General features: G+C 37.2%; 1 non-coding gene across 1 annotated transcript; it reads right to left on the reverse strand.

Annotated features, from left to right (window-relative positions):
* Positions 1–359: 359 nt before the first annotated feature.
* Positions 360–466, reverse strand: LOC126000164 (U6 spliceosomal RNA). Its single transcript, XR_007492527.1, has one exon. It is a non-coding gene; the product is annotated as a U6 spliceosomal RNA (small nuclear RNA).
* Positions 467–9,065: the final 8,599 nt, after the last annotated feature.

The following is a 9,065-nucleotide window of genomic DNA, read 5'->3' on the forward strand; positions in this document are numbered from 1 at the left end:
CTGGGTCTCTGGGACTCCAATGATTCTTATGTTGTTTCTCTTGAGTTTATCAAAGACTTCTATTTTCATCTGTTCACATTCCTTGAGTACTTTTTCTGTTGCCTGATCATTTGTCCTAAGGTTCTTTTCCAATTTCTTCTGTTGTCTTGAGTTTTTCTGTATCACATCTTCCAGTACTCCGATACTCTCCTCAGCTGCTGATACCCTGTTGGTGAGGCTATCCATTGAGATTTTCAGTTGAGCAGCCATGTTTTTCATATCTGTTATTTCAGTTTGGAGTTTTCTGAATTCTGTATTTGTGTTCTGTTCAGATAGATCTATGCTTTTTTTGAGTTCTATGAACATCTTCCATATTTTTTTTAAATATGGAACACTTCACGAATTTGCGTGTCATCCTTGCACAGGGGCCATGCTAATCTTCTCTGTATCATTCCAATTTTAGTATATGTGCTGCCAAAGTGAGCACACATCTTCCATATTTCTATTCTAAACTCCTTATCTGAGAGGTTAATCAGGTGGTTGGAATTTATTAGGTCATCTGAGCTTTTGTCTTCATTCTCTGTGGTTCATGTTTGCCTGTGAGGTTTCCCCATTGTCACACTTGTAGTGTGGTTTTTCCTGCATGTTCTGCTGGGGTTCATTCTTTAGAAAGAGTGCATGGACGCTTCGCTTTGATTGGCGGCCATGCTCTTCTGCTGCTTCTAGTTGACAGCCCTCAGAGTGAACAAAGGCATAGCAGGGTGGAGCCTCCACAGGCCAGAGACCTCAGCTTATTGGACAGTGACCCCTGCAGCCAGAATGTACTTACTGGGCAGCTTCAAAATGCAGTTTTTTGGGGGTGCGCTCCCTAGGCCTCTGAGAAAACCTTCAGGGATTCAGAAACACAGGCAGACAGGCGTAGAAGTTGTTTCCCTTGAAGTCCTCAGAGTGAACAAAGGCACAGCAGGGCAGAGCCTCCACAGGCCAGAGACCTCAGCTTATTGGACAGCGACCCCTGCAGCCAGAATGTACTTACTGGGCAGCTTCAAAATGCAGTTTTTTGGGGGTGCACTCCCTAGGCCTCTGAGGAAACAAAAAAGTAGGAACCACAGTGTTTGGTAGGAATGTGGATCAAGTGGTAAAACTATGACTTATTAGATTCATTTTATAGTATTTCATGCCCCCCAGCACTGTTTGGTGATATGTTGATAGATAGATGATAGATAGATAGATAGATAGATAGATAGATAGATAGATAGATAGATAGATAGATAGATAGATGATAGATAGATAGAATATATATGTGTATGTATATATAAATTGGGGAGCAGGAAGATAAAGTACAGAAGTTCAAATTTATTTTTGTCATGTATTTAGGCTTTGCATCAATTATGAGCACGTTTTGCAATGCATAACTTTTCAAAGCGAGTTTCAAGCAGGACATAGCAACTATCAGCTCCAGAGACATACAGAGACATAAACACGGGGCTTAGCTTGTTAAGACAGTGTTTGCCGAGGTCAAACGTGCCCCCCTTTACAGAGCCTCATGCCCCCCTGAGGAGTGCACTCCACTATTTGAGAACCACTGCACCTTAGATCAAGTAATTGCTGTTTCCCCATCTTCAGGGTGTCAGATGAACCTACACTGGAAAAATTTGGTGCCAGGGAGGTATTAGGGCCTCCCCCTGGGGAGTTTGATTCATGCTGCTGGTGCAGAATACTGTAGCTGCTCTAAGGTTGGGATTTGGGGTTTGGGGTCAATGTCCAATCAATTGAGAACTAAGTCATGTCTACATGACAATTGGCAGATGCCCCTGAGCTATAAAATTTATGGTTTTTTTGGTTTGGTTTTTGGTCCATACACAGTGGCATTCAGGGGTTACTCCTGGCTCTCTGCTCAGAAATCACTCCTGGAAGGCATGGGGACCCATATAGGATGCCGGGATTCAAACCACCATTGACCCTGGGTCAGCAGCTTGCAAGGCAAACACCCTAACATTGTGCTATGTCTCTGGCCCCTAAAATTTATGGGTTCTTATCCCTATTACGTAAGAACTTCTTTCTATACATAAGATTTTCTCCTTTTAGTGTGCCTATGCAAAAAGAAACAATGCCGTATTTTATTATGGTTGCAATTAGGGTTAAATATCACAAGCTATACAGTTTATATTACCTAGTTGAGACCTGAGCTCCTATCCCAAGCAAGATTTTACTACTATAATTTCCTACTAATCAGATTAAAAGCAGATGGGGAGGCTACATTTACGTATGGAAATAAACACTAAGAATTGTAGCTATTAAGGCAATGTGTCTACAGAAACATACAAAGAAAATATAGAGATCCCCTTTAAGTATTTTTGAGATATTCTGAAGGGGAATAAAATCCAGGGCACATTTTCATCCTGCACCATGGTCTTGTGAAGTTTGAGAAATGGTTTGTAGCAGTCAGAGATCAGGTAGTCTCCTCTAGCTGGAGATCTCTCTGGAACCGAATCTGGTAGCAAGCAATAGTCCACATTGAGGAAAGGTGGAGAAAAGTGATTGCATAGAATGAACCAACAGGGGCAGTGGTTGCAGCTTCTTGCCCAGGCGAAAAATGGGGGACTGAGAGAGTGTCAATTTCACTTTGGGAGCTGGGTGGCAGCTTGCTGGGGCAAGGGGAATGTCCTGGTTCCTGAGGAGTTAAGAACTGAGGTTAAAGAGGGTGAAATAGGGAGAGATAACAGATTATGGTTGAGGGGATGAGAGTATCGAAGGATTTTTGTAAGGTGGTGAATGGGAGAGGAAGAAGGAATAATATATAAACAGGGGCTATATACAATATAGGCCGGGATTATTTACAATACAGATTAGACAGACATAGAGGAGTCCACTGCACACCCACATATTGACAGATCTTGTAGATCTATTTGTATGTTGTAGTTGGAGAACTGTCAGAGCACTGAAATGTTGGGTTAGCACATTGGGAGGAAAAGGTTTTTCAACTTCTAGGCACCTCATCAATGGTGGAAGTGAATTTTGCTAAATAGAGCTTTGGGGGTTAGATTGAACATGGAGCATTTTAGAATAAACATAATTTTCACGTCTAGAGTATTAAGCAATATGGTAGTGAGCACTATAAAAAGAGTCTATGCTATGTAGCCATGTGTCTCGAGCATAGAGGTTCCTTTCCTGAAGGGAAACTGACAGTGTAAACCACGATTTTTATCTACTCATCTCTTTTTAAGCACTTAGATTATTTCCAGATGTTAAATATTGTGAATAGTATTGCTATGACATAGTAGAGAAGATATATTTTTGAAATATTGTTTCTTGGCACTTGGAGTATATGCCAAGAAGTAGAATCAATCACTGGATCATATGTAAGAACAGTTAATTTTATTGAGATTCCCCATATTATATTTCATAAAGGCTGACCTAGATACTATTTCAACCACCAATGGATGAAGGTTCATTTTTCCCATATCCCTGTCAGCACTGGTTGTTTTTGTTACTTTTGATGTGTGCTAGTCTCATTGTTGTTAGATTACTTGCAATGTTGTGTTAATTTGAATTTCACTGGTGATAAGAGATAAATAGCCATTTTTCATTTATCTGTTGTTCATTTGTGTATATTCTCAGAGGAATCATCTGTATAGTTTTTCTCTCCATCTTTAATGAGGTTGGTTGGTTTGTTTTTTTGTTAAATTTTATGAGAGTTGTAAAAATCTTAACTATTAGTCTTTTTTGAGATTGTGTGTTGTGCAAATAATTTCTCCAATTCCTAGAATGTCTTTTTAGTCTAGCCATCATTTCTTTGCAGCGCAGAAGCTCCTTCATTTAATGTAATCCCTTTAATTTTTGCTTTTGTTTTCTTGGCCAACACAATGACATTGTGTCACAACCTATATGTTTGTATTTCTATCTAGCTTCTAAAAGATGTGAGAGGCAGTGGCTATAAATTAGGCCTCTATAGATCCAAAGTGCTTGTCCCAGGAAATTACTCATAGTGTTTCTGAGTGGTTTTTATCATCCTTAGGCAGTAGGTCAGTGCTGAACAACTGAGAGTGCAAGGCGATTGTGACATTCTAATATTACAGTACTTTAGACAAACAGCAATAAAGGTCTGAATTGAGTGTTGAAATAAAAGGAAGGTACAGGTGCAAGATACTCAAATGAAGGAGGGCTGGAGCTATTGGCACAGCGTTGCTAACAAGGACATATTTTTGTGGTTGTTCCAAAACTGAACCTTCAGTACATCTTTCTAGTATCTTGAGGCCATAGAGGGAATATCTGTACCACAGAATTCTGCAGGTTATATGCATGAATCTTGGCTGCCCCACTCCAGGATATAATTATTATTAGACATTTACATGTATGACATTCTGCTAGGGCCTAGGGATAAATAAATGTTCAATATATTTCTTTGATTTTGAAATTAATATTTTGGATCCAATTGTATCCCTGTAATCTATATTTTGAATAAAACTCCTATATGGCTTTTTAAATTTGAATAATTTTATTTACTGTAAAAAAGGATTATAAGAGGTTGGGTGTATCTCTGTCATTATATATTTTATAATATATTTGTCATTTAGTGGCATAATATATGATATAGTATATCTTTTAGTTAAATTTTAATATACTTGAAGTATAACTTAGAATGATAACCAAATGAAAGTTGAATAAAATCTGATATCTCTTTTGGAATTTAAGCATTAATTATACTGGGAAAAAACAAATTTAACTCAATCTTTATTCACTGCCCTTCTATCCTACTTTACCAGAGACTGTTTCTTTTATTAATATGTGTATGCTCATCTCAAAAGGGAGGGACAATGCATTTGTTAATTCCATGAACAAAAGACAACAATCACATTGAACCTTCAAATGAACACTAGTGGAAAACAATGGAAAATGACTCCTCTAAAATGGAAAGTAATAGAAGCCACTCCATTTGAACATCAAACTTTGGTTACAGCTTCATAACCTTCCTGTTCAAATGTTAATTAGATGCTTTTCAGACTGCTCTAATACTCACTATCCACTCAATAAAAATGTCACTGCTAAATATTCGCATTACTCTGTTATTCTCCCAGGGTTGTGTAGACCCTGTCACCATGTGTCCATCAAAGGGAACAATGCATTGGAATCTCCAAACGACTGTGTTGGCCAATGTTAAGTGACAGATGACATTTCCCCTTGTGAGATGAAGGGTATTTGTACTTGAAGTCTTTAAGAAGAAGAAATGTCAAGAACATTTTATTTTTTAAAAAAAATTGTATGTGTAGTTCTCTTATATTGTACTGCACCTGGTTTTTGTTGAAGAAATCTTATTGATGCCAGTTTCAAGGTTGCTTCTCTTTCTGCTTTTAAACCAAGGTCAATCAAGAGGCAGCTTAGAGGCCTTGAAATTGTCATTGACAAAGAAAATAGAAGCTTTATAACTAAAATATTAATCACTTCTAGAAAAAAGTAGAATTTTGAAATATATACATAAATTTTGCATGTGAACATCTAATAGAATGTTTAATTATGATAAATTATATAAGTATAAGCCTAATTCAAGGTACATTAAAATAGGCTCTGTAGCTAAATAAGTTTAGGGGAAAGTTTAGTATATATTGTTATAGTTTTTCAAATTGCAATTAAGGATGCCTTTTAAAAATAAAGTTACAGAGTTAACTGTCTCAATAATAATGTGGATCTTTGTTGTCAATGTGTTTAATTGAATTCTAATATTTTATACATAACTTAAGACAAAGAATATTACTTATTTTCATGTACAAGCTGTAATAATGCCAGAATAATTCACATATGAAGCCTATATTGAAATAGTATATAAATTTGGAATTTGCATGTGAAAATTGTTTCAAAATCATAGTTTACTCATTTTACTATCTGCAGCAAACCATTAATGAGTACCTATTACGTGCCAAACTTTTATAAATACTTCTGACAAAAAGTATGTATTTCAATTAGTCTTCTGAATTATATGAGCAAATAAATTCTTCAAGTTAAGTTAATAATTAACATAGTAATTGATAGTTTGAAAGTTTGATTTTTTTGGTTACCTAAAAGAGGAAATTTAAAAATTATTTTAAAGAGATAAAACATGAAGCATTGTGTTTCTCTAAGCAGGTTCTAATTTAAAAAAACACTATGAGTAGAGACTTATTTTATTTTATCAAAAGTTAAAAAATCAACAATTATATAGGGAACGTTCCTTAACTCAACAATTAAACACAGTATCTAGATAATCAAATCTGATACTGAACTAAGATTAAATGCAAGTCTATAAATATAACAATAATGGAAAAGCCTATCATTTCTGCCTTTGGAGAATTTTGGGTCTAGCAAAGGATTTCCCTTCAATAATAAAAATGAGCTACTGTAGCAATGCTCAGGAGATACTTCTGACTTTACACCCAATAATTATTTCTGGCAGATTTTGGAGACCATATTGGATGCTGTGGATGGAACCAGGGTCAGCCACATGCAAGGCAAAAGCTCTACATACTACACTGTCCCTTTGGACCCTTTTAGGAAGATAACTAAAACCAAAATTTTCAGAGAGTTCAAGAAGTGTTCTCTGCAGAGGTAGTCTTCATACTAAAACTGAGCTAAAGAAAACAGTGACATTTTAAAAATAAAAAAGTTTTTATATTGGAAAGACAATCATCCTTGAAGGGATTTTTGTGCTGATGCCAGCCTGTGTATCTCAGATTGGCTGTGGCTTAATGAATACAAATCACAGGACCATGTGAACGTTTACAATACTTTCAGTTGTGTCTCAAATTTAACATTTGAAATAAAAGACTAGTGAGAAAAGTGCAGAAAGTGAATTGGGGTAAATTCAGTCTGCCTCTGTGAATCCTGTTAAGAAATTAGACATTGCTCTAAAAGCAATCCTATACCACGAAAAAGTTCCAGTAAAAAGTTCTGAGATCTGTGTCCTATTATGTTCACTTGATAAATAGTTGAGAATGTAACGGAGGGCAGTGAAAATGGGGGAAATGAAGGTCAGACCTCGTGATCCCAAAGAGTAAGGACAGTCAGGATTAACAAAAGATGGTCAGACTGGAGCTGAAGGAAATCAGTAAGGTGTGTACTTTATTGTATATGGGCAGGGGTGAGACAGATATAAGCTAAATATTTTAATGTTGGTGCTACTGATATTTCTTTTTTTAAATATATTTTTATTGTGATCAAAGTGCATTATAAATCTTTCACAGAATTATTTATGGTACATAGTGACAGTGAATGAGGGGCATTCCCACCACCAGTATTGTCCTCCCTCCACCCCTGTTCCCAGCATGTATCCCATATTTCCCTCCTTTACCCCCCAGAATACTAGTGTAACTAGTCTCCACTTTACAGCTTGTAGATTGCGTATCTATTCTGTTGTCGGTGGAGATATAAAGGATAAGAAAAGGGGAAGAAAAAATTTGGTAGCAGCTACCAAAAAGGAAAGAAGAGAGGAGAAAGAAGAAAGAAAGAAAGAAAGAAAGAAAGAAAGAAAGAAAGAAAGAAAGAAAGAAAGAAAGAAAGAAAGAAAGAAAGAAAGAAAGAAAGAAAGAAAGAAAGAAAGAAAGAAGGAAGGAAGGAAGGAAGGAAGGAAGGAAGGAAGGAAGGAAGGAAGGAAGGAAGGAAGGAAGGAAGGAAGGAAGGAAGGAAGGAAGGAAGGAAGGAAGGAAGGAAGAAAGAAAGGAAGGAAGGAAGGAAGGAAGGAAGGAAGGAAGGAAGGAAGGAAGGAAGGAAGGAAGGAAGGAAGGAAGGAAGGAAGGAAGGAGGAAGAAAAATGCACCCAGCAAAGAAAAGAACACCAAATAATAACCACAAGGGTGAAAAAGAAAGTAAAAAGTGGAAGAAAAAAGAAAAGGAAAATAAAGTCAAAAACTAACAAATCAAAACAAAACAAGAAAAAGAAGGGATGCTGGAGTGGCAGGATTTGGCGTTCCCCCACTTTTTTTTTTTTGCATAGGCACAGTAAGCATTGGGGAAGAAAGGGAATTCCCATGGCCTAAAAGATTCAGGGTTTCTCCATCCTTGAAGCATACCATCATGGGGTCAACCGCTGGCTCCATATATACTCATTACCCCATCTCAAGGGCTTTTTTTGCGGTGCCAGGAAACTTTCCTCTCAGTTGTGTGTGAGAAAATCAGGCCACTGTAGCTAGTGATCTTGGTATTTTTGCAGGTCATAGGACAGGGTCTAGGATAGAGTCTTTATGGTTCTAGAGCTTCTGTTCCATCATTGTTGTTGTGTTCAGTCTTCTGTAACAAGTATTCCCTGTTTTTGTTCAGTCCCTAGCCGAACCTAGGATATTATGGATCCAAAGGTTCTGCTCAGTCTCTGTTGTCAAAGTTGGGTCACTGTAATAAGAAATCTTGTTTTCTTTTGTTTGTTTGTTTGTTTTTTAATAAGAGTCCTGGGCAACAGCCTAGGGTAGGGTTTTCCTTATTGGTCCCAAAGTAAATTCTGCTCAGTCACAGTTGTCAAAGTCAGTTTTCTGTAGTTGGTGCTCCTATTTTTCACAGTTCAAAGGACGATACATCTTCTGATTTCTATTTAGTGTTAGGTGATGTGATAGGACAATCTGGTCTCAGGTCAAGTTGTCATTTCCTTGTTGTCTTATCAAAACTGGCACAAGTTGGTGCCAGAGCGGTGTTATAAATCTCCCAATGGAGCTTAGTTCCTGGTGTTGTTTCCCGGAGCTGTATCAGTTCTACGTCTGGAATTTGGGGTTTGGGATTGAACTAACACTGTCCAATCTCCTGGAGACTGAGTTGTAGCTACATGGCACATGTCCAGGATGGGAGTTACCCTTGTGTTATAAAATGTGTGAGTTCTTATCCCTAGAAGATAAGACCTTTTTTCTGTGTCTATAGTTTCCCCTTTTCTACTGTGCCCATACCAAAACGTATCGTGTCATATTGTATTGCTGGTGCTATTCTGGGTAAGCATGACAGGCTACACACAGTCTCTGTGGTCTGGTTTTTATCTGAGCCTTTATCCCAGGCAAGGCTTTTTGTACCAAGCAGCACCAAAAATGGTAAAGATAGAGAAAATATGTTTATTAAAATAGAACAAATAAATAAAACTG

The sequence above is a fragment of the Suncus etruscus genome, chromosome X, assembly GCF_024139225.1.
Source record: "Suncus etruscus isolate mSunEtr1 chromosome X, mSunEtr1.pri.cur, whole genome shotgun sequence".
In the NCBI taxonomy this organism is placed as follows: Eukaryota; Metazoa; Chordata; class Mammalia; order Eulipotyphla; family Soricidae; genus Suncus; species Suncus etruscus.